The sequence below is a fragment of the Oncorhynchus tshawytscha genome, linkage group LG06 (assembly GCF_018296145.1).
Source record: "Oncorhynchus tshawytscha isolate Ot180627B linkage group LG06, Otsh_v2.0, whole genome shotgun sequence".
NCBI lineage: Eukaryota > Metazoa > Chordata > Actinopteri > Salmoniformes > Salmonidae > Oncorhynchus > Oncorhynchus tshawytscha.
Window position 1 is genome coordinate 23,760,180 of NC_056434.1, and position 27,790 is coordinate 23,787,969.

Here is a 27,790-nt window from a genome sequence, read left to right on the forward strand (position 1 = left end):
CATCATATGCTCTTATCCAGAGTGACTTACAGTATTGAGTCCATACATTTTCATACTGGTCCCCCATGGGAATCAAACCCACAAACCTGGTGTTGCAAGTGCCATGCTCTACCAACTGAGCTACACATGAAGAAGGATGTTTGAAATGCTATTTACATTTGTATCACAAACCATTTTTTAACCTACTGTATACTGTATATACAGTGCCTTGCGAAAGTATTCGGCACCCTTGAACTTTGCGACCTTTTGCCACATTTCAGGCTTCAAACATAAAGATATAAAACTGTATTTTTTTGTGAAGAATCAACAACAAGTGGGACACAATCATGAAGTGGAAAGACATTTATTGGATATTTCAAACTTTTTTAACAAATCAAAAACTGAAAAATTGGGCATGCAAAATTATTCAGCCCCTTTACTTTCAGTGCAGCAAACTCTCTCCAGAAGTTCAGTGAGCATCTCTGAATGATCCAATGTTGACCTAAATGACTAATGATGATAAATACAATCCACCTGTGTGTAATCAAGTCTCCGTATAAATGCACCTGCACTGTGATAGTCTCAGAGGTCCGTTAAAAGCGCAGAGAGCATCATGAAGAACAAGGAACACACCAGGCAGGTCCGAGATACTGTTGTGAAGAAGTTTAAAGCCGGATTTGGATACAAAAAGATTTCCCAAGCTTTAAACATCCCAAGGAGCACTGTGCAAACGATAATATTGAAAAGGAAGGAGTATCAGACCACTACAAATCTACCAAGACCTGGCCGTCCCTCTAAACTTTCAGCTCATACAAGGAGAAGACTGATCAGAGATGCAGCCAAGAGGCCCATGATCACTCTGGATGAACTGCAGAGATCTACAGCTGAGGTGGGAGACTCTGTCCATAGGACAACAATCAGTCATATATTGCACAAATCTGGCCTTTATGGAAGAGTGGCAAGAAGAAAGCCATTTCTTAAAGATATCCATAAAAAGTGTAGTTTAAAGTTTGCCACAAGCCACCTGGGAGACACACCAAACATGTGGAAGAAGGTGCTCTGGTCAGATGAAACCAAAATTGAACTTTTTGGCAACAATGCAAAACGTTATGTTTGGCGTAAAAGCAACACAGCTAATCACCCTGAAGACAACATCCCCACTGTCAAACATGGTGGTGGCAGCATCATGGTTTGGGCCTGCTTTTCTTCAGCAGGGACAGGGAAGATGGTTAAAATTGATGGGAAGATGGATGGAGCCAAATACAGGACCATTCTGGAAGAAAACCTGATGGAGTCTGCAAAAGACCTGAGACTGTGACGGAGATTTGTCTTCCAACAAGACAATGATCCAAAACATAAAGCAAAATCTACAATGGAATGGTTCAAAATAAACATATCCATGTGTTAGAATGGCCAAGTCAAAGTCCAGACCTGAATCCAATCGAGAATCTGTGGAAAGAACTGAAAACTGCTGTTCACAAATGCTCTCCATCCAACCTCACTGAGCTCAAGCTGTTTTGCAAGGAGGAATGGGAAAAAATTTCAGTCTCTCGATGTGCAAAACTGATAGAGACATACCCCAAGCGACTTACAGCTGTAATCGCAGCAAAAGGTGGCGCTACAAAGTATTAACTTAAGGGGGCTGAATAATTTTGCAAAAAGCAAAATGTTGGTATAGGGACAAAGTGGAGTCGCAATTCAATGGCTCAAACACGAGACGTATGTGGCAGGGTCTACAGACAATCACGGATTACAAAAAGAAAACCAGCCACGTCACGGACATCGACGTCTTGCTTCCAAGCAAACCAAACTCCTTCTTTGCCGCTTTGAGGATAATACAGTTTCACCAACGCGGCCCGCTCCCAAGGACTGCGGGTCCCCCTCTCCTTCTCCGTGGCTGACATGATTAAGACATTTAAACGTGTTAACCCTCGCAAGGCTGCTGACCCAGACGGCATCCCTAGCCGCGTCCTCAGAGCATGCGCAGAGCAGCTGGCTGGTGTGTTTACGGACATGCTCAATTGCTCCCTATCCCAGTCTGCTGTCCACACATGCTTCAAGATGGCCACCACTGTTCCTGTACCAAAGAAGGAAAAGATAACTGAACTAAATGACTATCGCCCCGTAGCACTCACTTCTGTCATCATGAAGGGCTTTGAGAGACTAGTCAAGGAACATATCACCACCACCTTACCTGCCACCCTGCCATCATCGACTCAGTGGGTTTTGTCTCTGGACCTACACATTGTCACGGTCATACCCTGGATCATACCTTTGTCCCGTGGAATAAATATTGTGAATCTTAATGTTTTTCCTCATAATCCTGGACTATCGGACTGAGTACGGAGACTGCACTCGTGAAGGTGGTAAATTACCTTACTGGCGTCGGACCAAAGCATCTGTCCTTGTGCTTCTAGACCGCATTTGACACCATCGATCACCATATTCTTTTGGAGAGATTGGAAACCCTAATTGGTCTACGCGGACAAGTTCTTGCCTGGTTTAGATCTTATCGCTCGGAAAGATAACAGTTCATCTCTGAGGATGGTTTGTCCTCTGTCAAATCAATTGTAAGTTTCGGTGTTCCTCAAGGTTCCGTTTTAGGACCACCACTATTGTTTTCACTATATATACTAACTCTTGCTGATGGCATTCGGAAACACAATGTCAACATTCACTGCTATGCAGATGAAACACAGCTGTACATTTCGATGAAACATGGTGAAGCCCCAAAATTGCCTACCCTGGAAGCCTGTGTTTTACACATAAGGAAGCGAATGGGGGCAAATTTACTTTTAAACTCAGACAAAACAGAGATGCTTGTTCTAGGTCCCAAGAAACAAAGAGATCTTCTGTTGAATCTGACAATTAATCTTGATGGTTGTACAGTCGTCTCAAATAAAACTGTGAAGGACCTTGGTGTTACTCTGGACCCGTATCTCTTTTGATGAACATAGCAATAATATTTCATGGGCAGCTTTTTTCCATCTTCGTAACATTTTAAAAAATCAGAAACTTTTGTCCAAAAATAATGCAGAAAATCTAATCCGTGCTTTTGTCACTTCTAGAGTAGACTACTGCAATGCTCTACTCTCCGGCTATCTTAGGACCATCAATAGTCTTGGTCCTAAATAAACTTCAGTTAGTGCTAAATACGGCTGCTAGAATCTTGACTAGAACCAAAGAATCATATTACACCAGTACTAGCCTCTCGACACTGGCTTTCTGTTAAGGCTAGGGCTGATTTCAAGGTTGACGCTAACCTACAAATAATTACATGGACTTGCTCCTACCTGCCGTACATACCTACACATAGGCTATGGTCACAGGACACAGGCCTCCTAATTCTCCCTAGAATTTCTAAGAAAACAGCTGAAGGCAGGGCTTTCTCCCATTGAGCTCAATTTTATGCCTCTGACCCTATTACGGGGGCTGAGTCACTGTCTTACTAGTGTTCTTCAATGCCGTCCCTAGGAGGGATGCGTCATGTCATGCCAGGCGTTTTTGCTCTATACGCAACTTGAGTGTGTTGAGTCACTGACGTGATCTTCCTGTCTGTTCTTGTGCTTGTGTGGTGGAGGAGATCTTTGTGGGCTATACTCAGCTTTGTCTCAGGGTAGTAAGTTGGTGGTCTGTTGATATCCCTCTAGTGGTGTGGGGGCTGTGCTTTGGCAAAGTGGTGTCATACGGGGCCAGTGTCCCCCGACCCCGCCTTTCTTAGCCTCCAGTATATATGCTGCAATGGTCTATGTTTTCGGGGGTTAGGGTCAGTCTGTTTAATCTGGTGTAATTCTCCTGTTTTATCTGGTGTCCTGTGTGAATTTAAGTATGCTCCCTCTAATTCTCTCTCTCCCTCCCCTCCCAGAGGACCTGAGCCCTGGGACCATGCCTCCAGATTACCTAGACCGATGCCTCCTGGCTGTCCACCTGGTCGTGCTGCTCCAGTTTCAACTGTTCTGCCTGCAGCTATGGAACCCTGACCTGTTCACCAGACATGCTACCTTGTCACGGACTTGCTGTTTTTGACTCTCCCTCCCTCCCTCTCCCTCGCTCTACCGCACCTACTGTCTCGACCGCTGAATGCCCAGCTATGAAAAGCCAACTGACACTCAAAAGAGTACCCAAATGAGAACCAAAAAGGGGTTCATGAAAGGGTTTTCCTTTGGGGACAGCCAAAGAACCCTTTTATACTGAACAAAAAATATAAACGCAACATGTAAAATGTTTCAGGAGCTGAAATAAAAGATCCCAGAAATGTTCAATACGCACAAAAAGCTTATTTCTCTAAAATGTTGTCCACGCTGGCGTGGAATCGCCCATATAATACTAGCAGAATCACCCTTTACAATCTTTAAACTCATTTTAGTAGTCATAGTGGCCATAGTCACCATATATGCAATAGAGACATTTAGCTTCAGAACTGTTGCCAAAATTTCCTGGCTGCATTTCATTCTCATTTCCAGTTTCTCACACAGACACAGGCTGACATTGAACCCACGCAGAGGGAGTGTGTGTGTGTGCATTCTTGCACAGTACATAGTGACCTGACAGACAGGTTAGGGAAGTGTTCCTTCCTATAAACATAAGGGACTGGAAGCAGGAGCCAGGTGGCCTCATCGACTTCTGTCTAACAAACACAGCCAGTTAAACAACATAAACGTGAAAAAACTACAACAAAAAAGGCTTTTTTTTTGGTAATACATGACATAAAACAATCTCAAATCCCTTAATGGCATCATAAACATTCCAGCATAAACAGTAGAGGTACACCTCTGTGCCTCACAAGTTACAACCCACTGGGAAAAAACTGGTTGAATCAATGTTGTTTCCACGTCAATACAAACAAAACATGTGATGACATTGAATCAATGTGAAAAACTGATTGGATTTGAAAAAGTCATCACCATAAGGGCATTTAGTATTTTTTTCACCCAACTTTGAACCTCAATCCAATGACATAGTGACATTTTTTGTTGATGTCATGTTGAATTCCCCTTAGTTACCAAGTCAACTACATGTAAATCAAAACTAGATGTTGAACTGACTACTGTGACCAGTGTGAACTGTCCAAGAATCCCAGAGGACTATCGAAGGAAACAGGAAGGGAGGCAGAAAGAACAACAGAACAGGCGTCACCATAGGTGTGGATACACGTAACTGTGAGAGGATAATGGACAGGAGAGAGGAAGGGCTAGAATAAACGGAGGTAGGTGGGGAAGGACTACATGGAGAAGGGTGGCAGATACAGACAGGGTTGGTAGGAATAAAGGCTATGGATGTTGTGTGCGTTCAAGCAAAAATGGTATGGATCGATATCTGTAATGGGATATTATCATTTGTTTGTGTGTGTATCAGTGTGTGTGTGTGTGTGTGTGTGTGTGTGTGTGTGCTGCTGCCATGCAAGTGTGTCTGTGTCTGCGCTCAAGTGTGTGTTTGTGCGAGTGCTGTAACTGAATGGTTAATGTGCCAAAGAAGCAGAAGGGATGGGGAGAGAGCAGGCCCTCTCACATGTGTCTGAGTGCTGAGTCCTATGAGGAGCATGTGCTGACAGACAGACATAGAGCTCTGTTTATCTGCAGGAATCAATTCTGTGAATTATTGACCTGCCCACAGTCTGATGTGTGCAGGTCAAAGGAGTGGGCATCTGACAGCCAAGTCTCTGTACTCTCTCTGTGCTCTCTTTCTCTCTGCACACTCTTTCTGAGCTCAAGTAGAATGTTTACAAAACACTGTTATGCTGGACAACCAAGGTTATAGCTAATTAAAAAACAAAAAACAATGTTTTAAGTGAAGCTGAAAAAGAAAGGAAATTCAAGAGCACCACAATGCCTACTCAATCCATGCTCTACCAAGGCTTTCCAGCACACAGCTTTGACCTACTACAGTAGCTATGTTGTTATATTGTATTTCAAACAATGCGTATGCAGGTTGCTTAGGATTCAAACCTTCTCAAACAGCCTAGTTCATACTCTTAGAGGTGCTCCCACAATAATGGGCTTCGTACCGCATACAAGTTAAATCGTTCTTCACACACCACACTAATCCCATTCCTCTACCAATTCAAGCTTTTTTTTATTATATGAAAGCAAGCTTTGCTTTTATAATTACAAGACCATAATGCTTGATTGAGCCAGCTGTTTTGTCTGGTAGAAATGTGGTGCCTGCCTGTATTTCCTTAAATCTTTATTTTAGCTATACATGTCATTGAGAATTTTACAAATATTTAATAACATATTTTTTTGTTCAGTATGTCACCATCATAACAACAGGTGGTGGTCTGTTGGACACAGTTTCTCATATACAGTAGAGGTCTATAGGACCTGTCTCTATTCCTGATTTCTGTAATTGTGTAATACTGACATAAGCTCAGAAACACTTGTTTTTTTAAACATGGTCCTGTTTTATCAATGGCTGTGCTGATCAATGGGCAGTTCATTACCTCTATCAAATTAATATGCAGCTTAAAGTTATTTGTGTATTTGTGTTTATTTTTGCAATGAAGAAGGTGACGCCACAATAATACACATTTACAATAGGCCTACAGTACCTTCGGAAAGTATTCAGACCGCTTGACATTTTCTACATTTTCTTACGTTACAGCCTTATTCTAAAAAAAAAAATCAGCAATCGAATACCTTGTATTGTCCATAGAAATTGTCCATAGAGCTCCGAAGCAGGATTGTGTTGAGGCACAGATCTGGGGAAGGGTACCAAAAGATTTCTGCAGCATTGAAGTTCCCCAAGAGAACAGTGGCCTCCATCATTCTTAAATGGAAGAAGTTTGAAAAGTCACATGACAACTCACTTGGAGTTTGCCAAAAGGCACGCAAAGACTCTCAGACCACGAGAAACAAGATTCTCTGGTCTGATGAAACCAATATTCAACTATTTGGCCTGAATGCAAAGCGTCACGTCTGGAGGAAACCTGGCACTATCCTTATGTTGAAACATGGTGTTGGCAGCATCATGCTGTGGGGATGTTTTTCAGCGGCAGGGACTGGGAGACTTGTCAGGATCGAGGCAAAGATGAATGGAGCAAAGTACAGAGAGATCCTTGATGAAAACCTGCTCCAGAGTGCACAGGACCACAGACTGGGGTGAAGGTTCACCTTCCAACAGGCCAATGACCCTAAGCACACAGCCAAGTCAATGCAGGAGTGGATTCGGGACAAGTCTCTGAATGTCCTTGAGTGTCCCAGCCAGAGCCCGGACTTGGACCCAGTTGACCATCTCTGGAAAGACCTGAAAATAGCTGTGCAGCGACGCTCCCCATCCAACCTGACAGAGTTTGAGATAATCTGCAGAGAAGAATGGGAGAAACTCCCCAAATACAGCTGTGCCAAGCTTGTAGTGTCATACCCAAGAAGACTCAAGGCCGTAACGCCTGCCTAAGGTGATTCAACAAAGTACTGAGTAAAGGGTCTGAATATTTATGCACAGTAAATGTAATATATATATTTTTTAATATAAATTAGCTAATACAATTTCTCATAAAACTGTTTTTGGGGTATTGTCTGTAGATTGATGAGGGAAAAAACAATTGAATCCATTTTAGAATAAGGCTGTAACCTAAAAAAAAAATGTAAAAAATTCAAGGGATCTGAATACTTTCCGAAGGCACTGTACATCAAAAATGACATACAGCCTAATGATAGATATATAAACTGACTATACCAAACATTAGTAACACTTTCGCCCTCGGAACAGACTCCAGTGATCGGGGCATGGACACAAGGTGTCCAAAGCGTTTCACAGGGATGCCAGCCCATGTTTACTCCAATGCTTCCCACAAGCTGGTGGTGGACCTTGATACACATTGATACACCTTCTTGATACACATTGGAAACTGTTGAGTGTATACCCCGTTCAAAGACACTCCTGACACCTACTACCATACCCCGTTCAAAGACACTCCTGACACCTACTACCATACCCCGTTCAAAGACACTCCTGACACCTACTACCATATCCCGTTCAAAGACACTCCTGACACCTACTACCATACCCCGTTCAAAGACACTCCTGACACCTACTACCACCGTTCAAAGACACTGACACCTACTACCATACCCCGTTCAAAGACACTCCTGACACCTACTACCATACCCCGTTCAAAGACACTCCTGACACCTACTACCATACCCCATTCAAAGACACTCCTGACACCTACTACCATACCCCATTCAAAGACACTCCTGACACCTACTACCATACCCCATTCAAAGACACTCCTGACACCTACTACCATACCCCATTCAAAGACACTCCTGACACCTACTACCATACCCCATTCAAAGACACTCCTGACACCTACTACCATATCCCGTTCAAAGGCACTTAAATATTTAGTCTTGCTCATTCACCCTCTGAACGGCACACACACACAATCCATGTCTCAATTGTCTCAAAGCTTAAAAATCCTTATTCAACCTGTCTCCTCCCCTTCCTCTACTCTGAGACAACCATTTTCAAGTCTTGCCATAGATGTTCAAGCAAATTGAAAATTCAAGCAAATTGAAGTCAACTCTGTAACTCGGCCACTCAGGAACATTCACTGTCTTCTTAGTAGGCAACTACAGTGTAGATCTGGCCTTGTGTTTTCGGTTATTGTCCTGCTGAAAGCTGAATTAGTCTCCCAGCGTCTTCATTTAGCCTAGGCCTATATCTCAGCAGTCTCTATATCTTCCCCTTACAACTTTTCTTGTGAATTTATATGATAGACTACATTGATTTAGCATTATCCTATAATGTAGACTAATTTTTGATATCGTACAGAAAGGATTTGAAGCTAAGGCAAGGTTTTTAATACGTTTTTGGGGAAAGGAGAAATATGATTTGCTTGTGTGTCTGAGTGAGATTTACAGCAGGCGGCTTTGACTGATAGGTCCTTTTCGGTGGGTTGGTGTATGAGTTTGCTAATTCTCTATGTCCATTCAGAAAGTTTCCTAAAATATGCGTAGCCTGTCTGGACTTCATCTCTTTAATCAGAAACTGTAGGCAGCAAGCGTCATGATGGTCCGCATGTGCAATCAAGGAATGACGACAGGTGCTTGCTTTGCATTTCCTCTCTTATTAAATAGGTGTAAAGAATGAAACGTAGACAAGCTCTTTTCATGATTCAATCCTGTAGGATGATAATACTAATATTTTCAGGAGCTTATTATTTTTCCAGTAGGCCTATATGATTTTTTTCTCATTACTGTGTCATCTCTAGCCACTTTGAACAACATCGCCTATTGCCAGTGGGAATGGCCGCAGCAGCCTATAGCCTACTTTGCGAGAGCCTGACAGCTGACAGATTAGATTTTTAAAAACATTTTATTTTATCACACGATTTAGGGCAACTTGCAAAGAAAAGACTAATAGTAATAAACCAATAGTGTCATTATAGAACGCTAGTGGATTTATATTAAGAAGCAAAGTGAAAACAGCATTGTTGTCATCAACATTGTTTTTTAAATTTAAAATTTTATTTCACCTTTATTTAACCAGGTAGGCTAGTTGAGAACAAGTTCTCATTTGCAACTGCGACCTGGCCAAGATAAAGCAAAGCAGTTCGACACATACAACAACAGAGTTACACATGGAATAAACAAACATACAGTCAATAATACAGTAGAAAAAGTCTATATACAGTGTGTGCAAATGAGGTAGGATAAGGGAGGTAAGGCAATAAATAGGCCATGGTGGCGAAGTAATTACAATATAGCAATTAAACACTGGAATGGTAGATGTGCAGAAGATGAATGTGCAAGTAGAGATACTGGGGTGCAAAGGAGCAAGATAAATAAATACAGTATGGGGATGAGGTAGTTGGAAGGGCTATTTACAGGTGCAGTGATCTGTGAGCTGCTCTGACAGCTGGTGTTTAAAGCTAATGAGGGAGATATGAGTCTCCAGATTCAGTGATTTTTGCAGTTCATTCCAGACATTGGCAGCAGAGAACTGTAAGGAAAGGCGGCCAAAGGAAGAATTGGCTCTGGGGGTGACCAGTGAGAGATACCTGCTGGAGCGCGTGCTACGGGTGGGTGCTGCTATGGTGACCAGTGAGCTGAGATAAGGCAGGGCTTTACCTAGCAGAGACTTGTAGATGACCTGGAGCCAGTGGGTTTGGCGGCGAGTATGAAGCGAGGGCCAGCCAACGAGAGCGTACAGGTCGCAGTGGTGGGTAGTATATGGGGCTTTGGTGACAAAACGGATGGCACTGTGATAGACTGCATCCAATTTGCTGAGTAGAGTGTTGGAGGCTAATTTCTAAATGACATCGCCGAAGTCGAAGATCGGTAGGATGGTCAGTTTTACGAGGGTATGTTTGGCAGCATGAGTGAAGGATGCTTTGTTGCGAAATAGGAAGCTGATTCTAGATTTAATTTTGGATTGGAGATGCTTAATGAGAGTCTGGAAGGAGAGTTTACAGTCTAGCCAGACACCTAGGTATTTGTAGTTGTCCACATATTCTAAGTCAGAACCATCCAGAATAGTGATGCTGGACAGGCGGGCAGGTTTGGGCAGCGATCGGTTAAAGAGCATGCATTTAGTTCTACTTGCATTTTAGAGCAGTTGGAGGCCACGGAAAGAGTTGTATGGCATTGAAGCTTGTCTGGAGGTTAGTTAACACAGTGTCCAATGAAGGGCCAGAGAATGGTGTCGTCTGCATAGAGGTGAATCAGAGAATCACCAGCAGCAAGAGCAACATCATTGATGTATACAGAGAAGAGAGTCGGCCTGAGAATTGAACCCTGTGGCACCCCCGTAGAGACTGCCTGAGGTCCGGACAACAGGCCCTCCTATTTGACACACTGAACTCTATCAGAGAAGTAGTTGGTGACCAGGCGAGGCAATCATTTGAGAAACCAAGACTATTGAGTATGCCGATAAGAATGTGGTGATTGACAGAGTCGAAAGCCTTGGCCAGGTTGATGAACACGGCTGCACAGTAATATCTCTTATCGTTGGCGGTTATGATATAGTTTAGGACCTTGAGTGTGGCTGAGGTGCACCCATGACCAGCTCTGAAACCAGATTGCATAGCGGAGAAGGTACGGTGGGATTCAAAATGGTCAGTAATATGTTTGTTCACTTGGCATTCGAAGACCTTAGAAAGGCAGGGTAGGATAGATATAGGTCTGTAGCAGTTTGGTCTAGGGTGTCTCCCCCTTTGAAGAGGGGGACGACCGTGGCAGCTTTCCAATCTTCGAGAATCTCAGACGATACGAAAGAGAGATTAAACAGGCTAAAAATAGGTGTTGCAACAATTTGGCAGATCATTTTAGAAAGAGAGGGTCCAGATTGTCTAGTCCGGCTGATTTGTTGGGTTCCAGATTTTGCAGCTCTTTCAGAACATCAGCTATATGGATTTGGGTGAAGGAGAAATGGGGTAGGCTTGGGCGAGTTGCTGTGGGGGGTGCAGGGCTGTCGATCCGGGTAGGGGTAGCCAGGTGGAAAGCATGGCCAGCCGTAGAGAAATGCTTAATTCTCAATTATAGTCAATCAGTGGTGACAGTGTTTCCTAGCCTCAGTGCAGTGGGCAGCTGGGAGTAGGTGCTCTTATTCTCCATGGACTTTACAGTGTCCCAGACCTTTTTTGAGTTTGTGCTACAGGATGCAAACTTTTGCTTGAAAAAGCTAGCCTTAGCTTACTTAACTGCCTGTGTATATTTTTTCCTAACTTCCCTGAAAAGTTGCATATCACGGGGGCTATTCGATGCTAATGTAGAACGCCACAGGATGTTTTTGTGCTGGTCAAGTGCAGTCAGGTCTGGAGAGAACCAAGGGCTATATCTGTTCCAGGTTCTAGATTTTTTGAATGGGGCATGCTTATTTAAGATGGTGAGGAAGGCACTTTTAAAGAATAACCAGGCATCCTCTACTGACAGGATGAGGTCAATATCCTTCCAGGATAACCGTGCCAGGTCGATTAGAAAGGACTGCTCGCTGAAGTGTTTTAGGGAGCGTTTGACAGTGATGAGGGCTGCTCGTATGACCGCAGACCCATTACGGATGAAGGCAAGGAGGCAGTCATCGCTGAGATCTTGGTTGAAAACAGCAGAGGTGTATTTGGAGGGCAAGTTGGTTAGGATGATATCTATGAAGGTGCCCGTGTTTACAGATTTGGGGTTGTACCTGGAAGTTAATTGATAATCTCTGTGAGATTGAGGGCATCAAGCTTAGATTGTTGGATGGCCTGGATGTTAAGCATGTCCCAGTTTAGGTCAGCTAGCAGCACAAGCTCTGAAGATAAATGGGGGTGCAATCAATTCACATATAGTGTCCAGGGCACAGCTGGGGGCAGAGGGTGGTCTATAACAAGCGGTAACGGTGAGAGACTTGTTTCTGGAAAGGTGGATTTTTAAAAGTAGAAGCTCGAATTGTTTGGGCACAGTCCTGGATAGTAAGACAGAACTCTGCAGACTATCTCTGCAGTAGATTGCAACACCGCCCCCTTTGGCAGTTCTATCTTGTCGGAAGATGTTATAGTTCGGGATGGAAATTTCAGGGTTTTTGGTGGTCTTCCTAAGCCAGGAGTCAGACACGGCTAGGACATCCGGATTGGCAGAGTGTGCTAAAGCAGTGAATAAAACAAACTTAGGGAGGAAGCTTCTAATGTTAACATGCATGAAACCAAGGCTTTACAGTTACAGAAGTCAACAAATGAGAGCATCTGGGGAGTAGGAGTGGAGCTAGGCACTTCAGGCCCTGGATTAACCTCTATATCACCAGAGGGACAGAGGACGAGTAGGATAAGGGTAAGGCTAAAGGCTATCAGAACTGGTCATCTAGTACGTTCGGAACAGAGAGTAAAAGGACCAGGTTTCTGGGCATGAGAGAATAAATTCAAGGCATAATGTACAGACAAAGGTATGGTAGGATGTGAGTACATTGGAGGTAAACCTAGGCATTGAGTAATGATGAGAGAGATATTGTCTCTAGAGACGTTTAAACCAGGTGATGTCACCGCATACTGTATGTGGGAGGTGGAACTAAATGGTTGGTTAAGGCATATTGAGCAGGGCTAGGGGCTCTACAGTGAAATAAGACAATAATAACTAACCAGGACAGTAATGGACAAGGCAGATTGATATTAGGGAGAGGCATGCGTAGCAGAGTCATCATGCGGTGACTTCGATAGACCAGTCATGATGTATTAATAGGGTTCAGAGTAGCAGAGGGGTCCAAGTCCAATTGGCAAAATAGGTATAGTGGCCCAAGAAATTGGCCGATGGATCTGTTCAGCTAACAGTCCAATATGCTCTAGACAGCTAGCGGGCCGCGGCTAGCAGATGGGCATTCAGGGGACGTCGCGGCGTAGGGACCAGTTGAGTGTTCTCTCGAGCAGGTTACGTTGGTAGTCCAGTCGTGAAGGATCGGCCGGGTTCCGTGCCGGGTACCGGCAGTAGAAGGGGTCCGGGTATTGTAGCCCAGGAGTGGCTGATGGGCCTCTTCAGCTAGCCGGGAGAATGGGCCTAGCATGGGCTAGCTCCAGGCTAATTGGTGCTTGCTTCAGGACAGATGTTAGCCAGGAGTAGTCACTTGGATTGCAGCTAGCTAGCTGCAATGATCCAGGTGAAAAGGTTCAGAGCTTGCATTAGGAATCCGGGGATATGGAGAGAAAATAGGTCCGGTATGCTCTGGTTTGAGTCGCGTTGTACAAACTGGCGAGAGCTTTCCGAGCTAAAAGGTTAGCTGATGGCCGCTAGCAGTGGTTAGCTGACTACTAGCTAGTAGCTAGTGAGCTGGCTAGCTTCTGTTAGGGATTCCGGTTCCGAGGTAAATAAAAGTACTTTAGAAAAAACAGATCCACACCATTTTGATTTTGAAGTTGAGGTTTAGAAAAATATGAAAAAGATATGCGAAGAAAAAGGTATAAAAAGATATATACATGGAACACGACAAGAGGAAGGACAAAGACGTCTGACTTCTACGCCATCTTGGATATTGAATTGCATGTGCTGCATAGACCATGCAGACTGAACGCAAATGTCTCGTGGTTGAGGAACATCAAATGCGTTCCTTGAGTGAAAGGGGCGTGGCTAGGTCTGTGTGGAAAGTGGCACGGAGAGAAAGAGCGGAGAGAGATGAATCAAGTAAAAATTGACATTACACATGGCGTATCACATTCAACAAACCAAAACATTCAAAAACTGGTATAGAAGGTAAAGTAAAAACCCAAACCAGTCCCTGCATCAATACCGGTATATCATAAAATACAGTATACCATGCAGCCCTAATAAGACGTAGGCGTCAGGCAGACGTTATGCAGGCGGTGGTATCACGACATGTCAGTCAATTGTAGGTGACAGACAGTAGCTAATTTGGCTCATGATTGGCTCTTTTCACCAGCGATAATTGAGTTTAAACCAATTCATACTGGCATGACTACTTACTGACTGTATTGTCCCCATGGAGAAATTTTGTTGCAGTATCATGTACAGGTTTAAAGTGGTGTTTAAATACAGTAGAAAACAAATTGACAATACAACATTCATAACAGTTACATACCAATAAAAAGAGCCTAGCCTGCTGGCCTTACTGGGTTGATAGGAACATTAGACCGAGCTGTTAAGGAGGGATATCACACCTGGCACAAATTAGTTCAAAGTCCAGGTACAGGGGTTGGCTTGGGTCCAAAATAATTTTGTGAGCCTTGCTGAGGGCCCTGACTTTAAAGATCTCATCCAGGCCTGTCTGTTTGACTCCAAGTACCTTGCTTGCTGTGGTGATAATCCTTCTCAGCATATTTTTCTGTCTGACAGTGGTTTTGCCAAACCAACAAACAATACAAAAAGTTAAAATACTCTAATGAAAGATTTGTAAACAGAATCAGTATAGTACAGTCAACATTAAAAGATCCCAGCTTTTTGAGAAAATGCAGTCTCTATTGACTCTTTTTGTAGATCAGGTCTATACTCCACTGAAGCTTATTGTCCACACACAGATATTTGTATTCCTTTACAATCTCTATGTTCTGACGTAGATGATAGGTGGATATTGCAGAGGTAGGTGTTGTTCGCACCTATGCACATCTCTTTGGTCTTGTTGCTATTGAGGACCAAGTGTGATTCATCACACCACTCTACAAAGTCATTTAGGACCGGGCCACGGTGTTCCTCATCATATAACACAAATACATTTAGGACCGGGCCACGGTGTTCCTCATCATATAACAGAAATACATTTAGGACCGGGCCACGGTGTTCCTCATCATATAACACAAAGTCATTTAGGACCGGGCCACGGTGTTCCTCATCATATAACACAAATACATTTAGGACCGGGCCACGGTGTTCCTCATCATATAACACAAATACATTTAGGACCGGGCCACGGTGTTCCTCATCATATAACACAAATACATTTAGGACCGGGCCACGGTGTTCCTCATCATATAACACAAAGTCATTTAGGACCGGGCCACGGTGTTCCTCATCATATAACACAAATACATTTAGGACCGGGCCACGGTGTTCCTCATCATATAACACAAATACATTTAGGACCGGGCCACGGTGTTCCTCATCATATAACACAAATACATTTAGGACCGGGCCACGGTGTTCCTCATCATATAACACAAAGTCATTTAGGACCGGGCCACGGTGTTCCTCATCATATAACACAAATACATTTAGGACCGGGCCACGGTGTTCCTCATCATATAACACAAATACATTTAGGACCGGGCCACGGTGTTCCTCATCATATAACACAAAGTCATTTAGGACCGGGCCACGGTGTTCCTCATCATATAACACACATACATTTAGGACCGGGCCACGGTGTTCCTCATCATATAACACAAATACATTTAGGACCGGGCCACGGTGTTCCTCATCATATAACACAAATACATTTAGGACCGGGCCACGGTGTTCCTCATCATATAACACAAATACATTTAGGACCGGGCCACGGTGTTCCTCATCATATAACACAAATACATTTAGGACCGGGCCACGGTGTTCCTCATCATATAACACAAATACATTTAGGACCGGGCCACGGTGTTCCTCATCATATAACACAAATACATTTAGGACCGGGCCACGGTGTTCCTCATCATATAACACAAATACATTTAGGACCGGGCCACGGTGTTCCTCATCATATAACACAAATACATTTAGGACCGGGCCACGGTGTTCCTCATCATATAACACAAATACATTTAGGACCGGGCCACGGTGTTCCTCATCATATAACACAAATACATTTAGGACCGGGCCACGGTGTTCCTCATCATATAACACAAATACATTTAGGACCGGGCCACGGTGTTCCTCATCATATAACACAAATACAAATAGAAAGAATCACACTGCAGTGAATCCGAAAAAGAAGACAGGGAAAAAAGCCTTGAACTGTACATCAAGGCTGTACAGGAGAGGGGACAAAACACATCCCTGTGGGGAGCCTGTGTTGGTGGTGCATATGTCCGACACGTGGGGACCCACCTTGACCCGCTGTGACCTGTGGCTCAGGAAGTCCAACAGCTACAAAACCAGCCCCCCATCTAAGGAGAAGTTCATTATGAGTCTCTGTGCTTTAATGTAAGGCTGGATTATGTTGAAGGCAGAAGAATAGTCAACAAACAGAAACCTCACATGGGATTTAGCGGCCTCTAGATGTCTATAGACCATGTTGAGGAGCATAAGAATGGCATCATCAACTCCTCTGCTGGGCTGATAGGCAAGCTGAAATGGGTCGAGGAGCTTCTGGGTGGCGCTGACTTTTCACAATTTTCATTACTAAGGATGTCAAGGCAACAGGGCAGTTGTCATTCAGCACAGAGGGATTAGACGCTTTAGTAATGGGTATAATTATTGCGTTTTTCCACAATACTGGCACGTTTTGCTGGTCTGGCAAGGATTGTAAAATGTCTGTAAAAACACCAGCTAATTGTTCAGCACAGTGAGTCAACTCATGTCCACTTATTTTGTCTGGGCCTGGGCTTTGTCTGGGCCTCAGCCTATTAACAAGTTGTTCAGGTGATGTAATGCACACAATCTACCTGAAACATTCTGGGAATCAATCATTGTTAGTTGAACTATGTATACATACCCTAGTAGTATATACACAGAAAGTCTAACTCACACTTGTGCATTCAAATGCACACAGTCACACACACATGTTTTGTGTATAGGACTTTCCTCAGGATCTGTTCTTGGGATAGAGCTTTTATGTTTCCATTTGAGAGAAACAGCAGTTATGCTAAACAAGGTTCAGTGCACAAGCTGTGCTGTGGTAGACTGTAAAATAGAAGGGAGATGTGAGAAAGAGATAGACAGTGGGGAGAGATGAGAAAGGGAAAGAGAACAGAGACTGAGAGACTGAAAGAGAATGCCACCCTCCTATTCACTGTGGCTTTCACTGCCTCTCTTGTCAGCTACCAAAGCAGAACAGGCCTAAAACAGCACAGTGTGAGACCGCTGCGTCCTACAGGGAGCAGGGAGGAAACAACCCTGTTTCCTTCTGATAGTGTTCAAACAGGGACCAGGCTTCCGCTGGGGAGATGACTTTCACTGTTATAAACACACAGACACACACAACTGACAACTAACACATACTGTATATTTCTCTCATGCACATACACACACTCACAGGCACATGCACACAAACATTAATAAACAATGCTAAAGCATCAGGATTTCAGCAAACTTAGCATGTTTGTTTGCAAACATCTTGAGAAAATGAGTGAGAATATCTATTCTTATGGTGCCTGGTGCTAGCTGAGCAGAAAGGCTGAGAACACATTGTACCTAGGTGAACATACCAGACAAACAAGCAATAGAGGTACTGCACTTAACACAAGGACCAGAGTGGATATGGACAAATCCACTGCCACACACGCGCGCGCAAACATGCACACACAAGACATGGCGCTTGATTGGATAGCGGTTGTTTTACATGCTCCTTATCAATTCTGCTATTTTGGGTGTTTCTTTTGCATTGATCGTAACTATTTTTCTACATATTGTTTCCACCATCATTTCTTATGACCGAATAGAGCTTCTGGACATTCTAACAACGATCTTTGGATAAAGATTTCTACATCAATGAGTCGGAAGTGCAGGACATACTGCTCACCCCGGACTAGGTCCTAATCCCCAAAACTCAGAGAGGAAAGAACCAGCGTACAGTAAGTGAAGCCAAAGTGCGTGCACTCTGGAGAAACTACGTTGGCGAGGGAATAAACCGCCTCTACCCTGCATTCTATTGGCGTACATACAACCACTGGAGAATAAACTGGACAGGCTCCGTTCAAGACTATCCTATCAATGGGACCGGAAGAACTGTAATAATATCCTATGTTACTCGGAATCGTGGCTGAACAAGGACATGGATGATATACAGTGCCTTCAGGAAGTCTTCACACCCATCATTTTCTTCTTCACATTTTGTTACAAAGTGGGATTGAAATGGATGTAATTGTCATTCTTTGTCAACGATCTACACAACATTAACTGCAATGTCAAAGTGGGAGAAAAAAATCTAACATCTGTACAAAAAAAAATGCCATGAAAAAGAAAACACTAATATGTCTTGACCTTTGGCAGAAATTGCAGCTGTGATTCTTTCTGGGAAAGTCTCTAAGAGCTTTGCATGCCTGGATTGTACAAAATTTGCACATTATTCTTAAAACATTCTTAAAGTTGGCTGTTGATCATTGCTAGACAGACATTTTCAATTCTTGCCATAGATTTTCAAGCCGACCAACTCAAGTGTGTATTTGGCTTTGTGTTTTAGGTTATTGTCCTGCTGAAAGGTGAATTTGTCTCCCAGTGTCTGTTGGAAAGGAGACAGAACTAGGTTTTCCTCAAGGATTGTGCCTGTGCTTAGTTCTATTCCTTTTCTTTTTATTATAAAAAAACTCCCAAGTCCTTGCCAAGCATACCCATAACATGATGCAGCCACCACCATGCTTGAACGTGGTCTGCGGTTGTGAGGTCAGAGGACGTACTACCAAATTCTCTAAAACAACGTTGGAGGCGGCTTATGGTAGAGAAATTAACATTAAATTATCTGGCAACAGCTCTGGTGTACATTCCTCTAGTCAGAATGGCAATTGCACACTCTCTCAAAACTTGAAACAATTGTGGCATTGCGTTGTGTGACAAAACTGCACATTGTAGAGTGTGAGAGCCACAGACGGAAGTGTGTACGGCCAGGACCTCTCTACCAGGTGGTGTCAGAGGAAGGCTCACGCCCAATTTTTCAGTTTTTGATTTGTTAAAAAAGTTTGAAATATCCAATAAATGTCGTTCCACTTCATGATTGTGTCCCACTTGTTATTGATTCTTCACAAAAAAATACAGTTTTATATCTTTATGTTTGAAGCCTGAAATGTGGCAAAAGGTCGCAAAGTTCAAGGGGGCCGAATACTTTCGCAAGGCACTGTACTACCCACCACTGCGACCTGTACGCTCTCGTTGCCTGGCCCTCACTACATATTCGTCGCCAAACCCACTGGCTTCAGGTCATCTATAAGTCTTTGCAAGGTAAAGTCCCACCTTATCTCAGCTCACTGGTCACCATAGCAACACCCACCCGTAGCACGTGCTCCAGCAGGTATATTTCACTGGTCATCCCCAAAGCCAACACTTCCTTTGGCCGCCTTTCCTTCCAGTTCTCTGCTGCCAACGAATGGAACGAATTGCAAAAATCACTGAAGTTGGAGTCTTATATCTCCCTCTCTAACTTTAAGTATCAGCTGTCAGAGCACCTTACCGATCACTATCCCTGTACACAGCCAATCTATAAATAGCACACCCAACTACCTCATCCCCATATTGTTACTTATCCTCTTGCTATTTTGCACCACAGTATCTCTACTTGCCTATCTTCATCTGCACATCTATCACTCCAGTGTTAATGCTAAATTGTAATTATTTCACCTCTATGGCCTATTTATTGTCTTACCTCCCTACTCTTCTACATTTGCACACACTGTACATAGATTTTTCTATTGTGCTATTGACTGTACATTTGTTTATGTGTAACTCTGTGTTGTTGTTTTTGTCGCACTGCTTTGCTTTATCTTGGACAGGTCGCAGTTGTAAATGAGAACTTGCTCTCAACTGGCCTACCTGGTTAAATAAAGGTGAAATAAATACATTTCTTTAAAAAAATGACTCCAAGCTGAATCACATCCGGCCGTGATTGGGAGTCCCATAGGGCGGCACACAATTGGCCCAGCGTCGTCCGGGTTTGGCCGTGGTAGGCCGTCATTGTAAATAAGAATTCGTTCTTAACTGACTTGCCTAGTTAAATAGAGGTTAAATAAAATATATAAAATAAAATAAATAAATAAATAACAATTCTGTCTCTTATCAAAGGAGAGTAGATCGGGATGGAAGGAGGAAAGGGGAGGGAGGAGGGTAATGGAATGAGGATAGTGATGGGGAAAGAGGAGGGAGGGGTTATGGGTGATGGAGGAACGGAGTGGGGTTTCCATATGTAGGATCTCATCTCACTTGTTCCCATCATGCAATATTCAAAATGGTGAGGTCACCGTGAGAATAGGGGAGCAGAGAGACTTGAGAGAGCACTCTCTCTTCTGAATTCTTAATTCAGTCATTATCACACAGAGAATTCAATTCCACACTCATTTCCAGCATTTAAACTCTTATCACATCACAACTCCTCTATTTCTTCTGTCTCTCTTTGTATGGAACAGCATGTTAATATTAATAGGAATTGAAATAGAATTGTAATTCTATTGGAGGAGAAGTACAGGGTTGAGTGAGTTGTGTCTGTAGCTGCATGCTTCTCCTGTGACCTGCCTGCTCTCTCCTCTCTGAACCAGGGGACACTGTCCCGTTCTGCTCAGAATAAAGTATGGAGAGTTACAAGCAGTCACATGTACACACGTATGCATTGTCTCACACACACTCACATGCACGCTGGCTATATATACACACGCACTCTGTTAGTTCACTTGGACTTTTCTCTGCTATTCAATCACCCCATCTGTATTCTCCTCCACCCTTTCCATCTCTCTCCCTCTCTCCTCTCCCCCTTGCTCTCTATCTTCCTATCTGGTTGGCAGTCCTGTGATGACTCAGAGTTGGCCCGTGCTCCCTGGGGATGGCAAGGCAATAGAAAGACAAGGTGCAGGCCAGGAACCAGCTCTTTTGTTACAGTAACGAACAATAGCCTACAGAGTTATGAGAGATGGGGAGTGATCACACACTGCACTGTGAGATGCCACCAAACGTGCTACTCCCTAACAAAGGGCAACACACACATAACAAATGGGTAAACTTAGACTTGGTCTCACAATCATTTTACTCATCATCCCCTGTACTACAATCATTATCATCATGTCCCATTCATGGCCCAGTGCAGTCAAAAACGTGATTTTGTGTGTTGTATATATATTGTAATGAAACGGGCAGGGAGCAGGTCTTGAATTCTCAACCTTCTAATCCAAAGTCCAGAGCGCTATCGACTGTGCCCAAAAAGCATGCTCGAGCTGCAGAGTCGATATCCGCGCTTATAAACCCAGGGTCGTTACAATATATATATTTCCACACTACAAGGTTGGAGTTATCCTGTGAAATTGTGAAAATTGTGAAATGTCTGTTTTGGTGGGATGGAGTATTGGCTAGCCCGGTGACATCACCAGGCGGTATATGAATGAATAGAATAATAAGAAAGCTATTTTTGTGTCTTTTCGATCATTTTAATTGAAAAGAATCACAGTAAGGTACTTAACTGTTAACCATAAATGTTATAATATTGCAATGAAAACGGCTGCATTGGACCTTTAATGAATTAAGATATCCTTACCAAACAGTTACACAAATATATATCATTAACATAAACATCATTAACATAAACATATCTTTAAATGTAGTTTAAAGCATTGTGAAAGTTTTGTATGACAGAGGTATTGGAGAGGATGGATCATAAGTTAGTCGGTATAATTTTATGTAAAAGCTGCCAGCACATATATCTTGTTATCAAAGTACAAATTATGATCATTCTAGTCTCCACATGGACATGAATACCAGCAGTAGGCTATAACAGCCCATCGTAAACACTTGCTTTAATTTCGACTGGTAACGTTAAACTTCCACTCCGCAATCAGTCCTGAGTTCGCAGTCCCGAGTTCGTAAAATACACATACACTGACTAGCCTACGCATCTGATGAAATGCATAAACATAGACTTATCGTTCACATCTGGCACCGAAATCTGACAATAACATTATAGCCAAAATAGATCATTCTTAAATTGCTAAGAGTGGGAATATAGTTAGCTTAAAGATTTTTAAAAAAAGAAATACTTACCATTGTTAGGAAAATGCGTTTATCCTTGAGGCTAGTGGAGCGACACACCACTGTAAACAGCAATGCACTTCTTTCTATACCAAGAATACTAGCCTACTTGATGTGTTAAAATCTTAATAACGCTATTACACAATATTTTCCCCTCGCCCTGTTGTATTGACTGTGCCAGGTGCGTAGTGGTTGCGTGCCCCGATGTCTCCGCAAATGACGAGGCAACAGGGATGCTCGATGTGAGTGCGTCTCTCTCTGCAGTAGGCTAGCCTATTCGTGCATTCACCTCCGTCTGATCGGCTCTGAGCGCTGGCCTGGGTTGGCCTGCTACTGACGTCAAAGCATTCCAGCTAACTCCGGTCTTATTCGGAGGATGTTCTCTCCTATGGCGCGCTAGGGCTGAAGCAGGCGGAAAGGCCTAGAGGAAAATGTCTGTTCTGAAGTCGAGAGAGCAGAAAACTATTATGGCCTATGCAATTGAACAGCCAGCGTGTCTATAATTAGGTATGCGGAGGAGATGAAGGAGCATAATGGGGAGAATACATTCTTCACATATTTATATATGGGTGAGGCATAGCGAGGCATAGCGGTCTATAGGGGAGGCCTTTCCAACCACATCACATTAGGTCAATTGTAGCGTTGACTATGATTCACAACTCCAAAGACAATGCTTTTTACAAATGTGAATTATTTAGAATGCCTTTGGAGGGAAATAGTCAAACACATTCTCTTTAGTCAGTATGGACACAGAGTTCAACCGTGCTTACGTACAAAATACACCCCAAAAGCAGGCATTTATAAAAATGTAACTTGACGTGAGAATGTGCTGACCTCCCCGCAAACTTTAGACCATGCCTACGCACATTTTCTAGTGCTTGAAAATTGTATTGCAAGCTGGCAAGTAAGTCTTTTGTGCAAATGGGACATATGATGAAAAGCTTATTCACAAGAATGCAACCATTTGCCATTAGTGAGAAGAGCGAAAATCTATGTGTTTTATTTTTAGAATCTAAAATAATTAGACATCGGAATCGTATCATTAGAAATAGGAATAGTTTTACTATTTTATTTTCATAACCATTCCAGAATATATTCCTCCTCTTTTCTGGCTGTGATGGTTTCATATTCCCGAAGGAGCCATACAACAAATTACCATGCGAATCTCTCATTTAATTGGACCTAATAGCCTAGTAAATACACTGAACAAAAATATAAACACAACATGCAACAGTTTTAAAAAATGTACAGTTCATATAAGGAAATCAGTCAATAAAAAAATAATATTATGCCATTATCTATGGAGTTCACGTGACTGGGAATACAGATATGTATCTGCTGGTCACAGATACCTTTAAAAGGTAGGTGTGTGGATCAGAAAATTAGTCAGTATCTGGTGTGGCCACCATTTGCCTCATGCAGCGCAACACATCTCCTTCTCATAGAGTTGATCAGGCTGTTCATTGTGTCCTGTGAAATTACGTCCCACTCCTCATCAATGACTGTGTGATGTTGGATATTGGAGGGAACTGGATCCAGAGCATCCAAAACATGCTCAAGGGGTGACATGTTGGATGAGTGTGCAGGCAATGGAAGAACTGGGACATTTTCAGCTTCCAGGAATTGTGTACAGATCCTGTAACATGGGGCTGTGCATTATCATGCTGAAACATGAGATGATGGTGGCGGATGAATGGCACGAGAATGGGCCTTAGGACCTTGTCACTGTATCTCTGTGCATTCAAATGGTCCATGCCTGCCTGCCCATACCATAACCCCGCCGCCACCGCCACCCTGTTCACAACATTGATATCAGCAAACCGCTCGCTCACACAACGCCATACACATGGTCTGCGGTTGTGAGGCCAGTTCGACGTACTACCAAATTCTCTAAAACAACATTGGAGGTGGCTTATGGTGGACAAATTAACATTCAATTCTCTGGCACCTGCTTTGGTGGACATTCCTGCAGTCAGCAGTCAGCATGTCAATTGCATGCTCCCTCAAAACATGAGACATCTGTGGCATTATGTTGGGTGACCTGCGTGATTTTGGTACTGGTTTCAACCCACATATTTGCTTATAATTTGATCTGTGGACACCGTAGATCGAAGTGGCTTGCATTGAGCAATAGCCCAGGTGTCCAGCGACACAGTTGTATATTTTCTGAGTCTGTGTGATGTAGGATGTGAAATCTGAAATGACGTGAAGCTGGAATGTCCCTCCTACCATTTAATTTGCTCTTACGACTGTCCATCCATTCCTGGCTGAACCCTACATCACAGCCACTGACAAAGCACATGCCTGCAATCTTTACCCTGTAGCACAGCAGTTAGCACATTCAGAAATCAATTTATAGCCATTCATCTAAAACAATTCATAGAATTGAAACAAAAAACACTTTCTGTTTGTCATAGACACCCAAGTCTAAGGCACTGCATCTCAGTGCTAGAGGCGTCACTACAGACCCTGGTTTGATCCCAGGCTGTATCAGAACCGGCCCTGATCATGAGTCCCATAGGGAGGCACACATTTGGCCTAGCATTGTCCGAGTTATTACAGGAGGGTTTGGCTGGGGTAGGCCGTCATTGTAAAATAAGAATTTGTTCATAACTGACTTGCGTAGTTAAATAACAAAAAAATAGCCGGACAAGAGTAATATGAGATGAAAGAAGAGTTCAGGAAGCCAAGCTAGAGCTCTGTGAGACGTTCACAGCAATGGGGGCAGACGTTTTGATCAGAAAATATGCACATTTTCTCTAACACTAAACATACAGATATGTATTTTACAGTTATATATAAGATGAAATCTTCTAGTTAGTCATTGTATAAATTGATTATTCTATCTTTAGATAGCATACAAGTAATTTCAAGCCTTATTCATACAGTGTTGTTGAATAGGAAATAAATCATATGCAGTATAATATTTCATATTTTCATATATGTATCATGTTTTTACTGTGCACTTGAGCTTGTGTCCTCAAAAGTGACTACACCTCAGCAATGTATTACACTTTCTTACCATAAAGATGAGATTTGAACCTTTCTTGGAGTATACAGCATTACTAGTTATTGTTTATGGCCATCTCATGATTAACATTTTTTTTTTTTTAATAAAGCAATTAAAACAATTACTTTTGGGGATGAAGTAGATTACATTTTCGATTACATGTAGGCACATTTAACTGCTACTGATATAGCCAATCTTGACTTTGTAGTTGTGGTAACTCGTAGAAACTGAGGTTTGGGGTTTAGAAGTCAATGAGATAAGTGAAAAATTATTCCTGAACTTTCTTGAAATCTAAAGGCACAACCGAATTTCTAGCCAATGTCTTAAGTAGTTGAACATCTTATTACTCCAACCTCGTGAAACTGACACGTTTTCATTTTAGTCAAAAGCAATTTTATATAGGGTGTCCAATCAAAAACGCATATTTTCTTTTTCTTCGGTAGCATGGCGTTCGCACATTTTGTTTGTGCATGCCGCCACCTACTGTGCGGTAGTGTGTAGTCAATTACGTTCTATTTCGTGATACAAAAATGTTAAAGGACGGGGGGAAAACATTGCAACACCAACTAACCATACGCCTATATACCACTATTTAATTCAAATTAATATCACCAGTACTTTTCTGCAGCTGAGCTAGCTTCACCGTTTAAACAGTACCCGACTTCTTTTCTACCCTGGCCCGAGACTGCATATGGATCAGCCAAAAGGCAGGGATCTACTTTCTCCCAAAATCTCACTCCCACTCACCCCTTTGCATGACCGTCAGGCTCGGACTTGGAGGTCGTCACAACACTTGCCACCACAGGTAATTCATCCTCACTCTTGTCAGGTTCAATTTCTGAGCCATCAGCGACAGCAGAATACGGTTTTTACTTGGCGCCATTCTTCCTCAACACACATCTTCCCACTGCACTCGGCTCTTCTCCTTCTTCCTTGTTTTCCATGACCACGTTTATGCGTTCACCACTATTTTGCGGTGCCTTCTTCCTCTGTATTGCTTGCACACACTGATGCCGTTTCTCCAAAACCCAACTTCGGTTTCTTAACCCAATTTTTAAGTCTGGCTATTTCTGGCCTCTCTGTGCTTCTCTTATATCGTAAGCCTCAACCAGCAACCAAACGCATCTTTTGACGAATGGGTAAAATAATGAATGAATTGTGTAGATAATAAAGTTATTGGAGTGTTTATGCGTGTATGATGGTCAGATGGTATATTTAAAAGGACATATACAGTGCATTCGGAACGTATTCAGACTTTTTCCACATTTTTTTACATTACAGCCTTATTTTAAAATGGATTAAATTGTTTTTTCCCCTCATCAATTTACACACAACACCCCATAATGGGAAAAAAAAAACATTTTTTTGCTTTGTTTTTGCTTGGTGAAATAGCTGTGTGTCACTGCACAGCTATTTTCAGTTCTCTCCAGAGATGTTTGATTGGGTTCAAGTTCGAGCTCTGGCAGGGCCACTCAAGGAAATTCAATGACTTATCCCGAAGCCACTCCTGCCTTGTCTTGGCTGTGTGCATAGAGTTGTTGTCCTGTTGGGGGGTGAACCTTCGTCCCAGACGGAGGTCCTGAGCGCTCTGGAGCAGGTTTTCATCAAGGATCTCTCTATACTTTGCTCCATTCGTCTTCCCCTCAACCCTGACTAGACTCTCAGTCCTGACCACTGAAAAAATCAAATCAAATCAAATTTTATTTGTCACATACACATGGTTAGCAGATGTTAATGCGAGTGTAGCGAAATGCTTGTGCTTCTAGTTCCGACAATGCAGTAATAACGAGCAAGTAATCTAACTAACAATTCCAAAAAAACTACTGTCTTATACACAGTGTAAGGGGATAAAGAATATGTACATAAGGATATATGAATGAGTGATGGTACAGAGCAGCATAGGCAAGATACAGTAGATGATATCGAGTACAGTATATACATATGAGATAAGTATGTAAACCAAGTGGCATAGTTAAAGTGGCTAGTGATACATGTATTACATAAGGATGCAGTCGATGATATAGAGTACAGTATCAACGTATGCATATGAGATGAACAATGTAGGGTAAGTAACATTATATAAGGTAGCATTGTTTAAAGTGGCTAGTGATATATTTACATCATTTCCCATCAATTCCCATGATTAAGTGGCTGGAGTAGAGTCAGAGTCATTGACAGTGTGTTGGCAGTAGCCACTCAATGTTAGTGGTGGCTGTTTAACAGTCTGATGGCCTTGAGATAAAAGCTGTTTTTCAGTCTCTCGGTCCCAGCTTTGATGCACCTGTACTGACCTCGCCTTCTGGATGACAGCGGGGTGAACAGGCAGTGGCTCGGGTGGTTGATGTCCTTGATGATCTTTATGGCCTTCCTGTAGCATCGGGTGGTGTAGGTGTCCTGGAGGGCAGGTAGTTTGCCCCGGTGATGCGTTGTGCAGACCTCACTACCCTCTGGAGAGCCTTACGGTTGAGGGCGGTGCAGTTGCCATACCAGGCGGTGATACAGCCCGCCAGGATGCTCTCGA

General features: G+C 42.9%; 1 protein-coding gene across 2 annotated transcripts in view; it reads right to left on the bottom strand.

Annotated features, from left to right (window-relative positions):
• The window catches only part of LOC112252270 (SNF-related serine/threonine-protein kinase), a 42,168-nt gene extending 15,873 nt beyond the window's left edge, over positions 1-26,295 (bottom strand). The window contains exon 1 of one of the 2 annotated variants that reach the window (XM_024423362.2): positions 26,017-26,295. The gene's annotated coding sequence lies outside the window, so the exon portion shown is untranslated. Of the gene's footprint in view, positions 1-22,271; positions 22,711-26,016 lie in introns of those variants that run through there. The other variant, XM_024423361.2, reaches the window with a different exon arrangement.
• Positions 26,296-27,790: the final 1,495 nt, after the last annotated feature.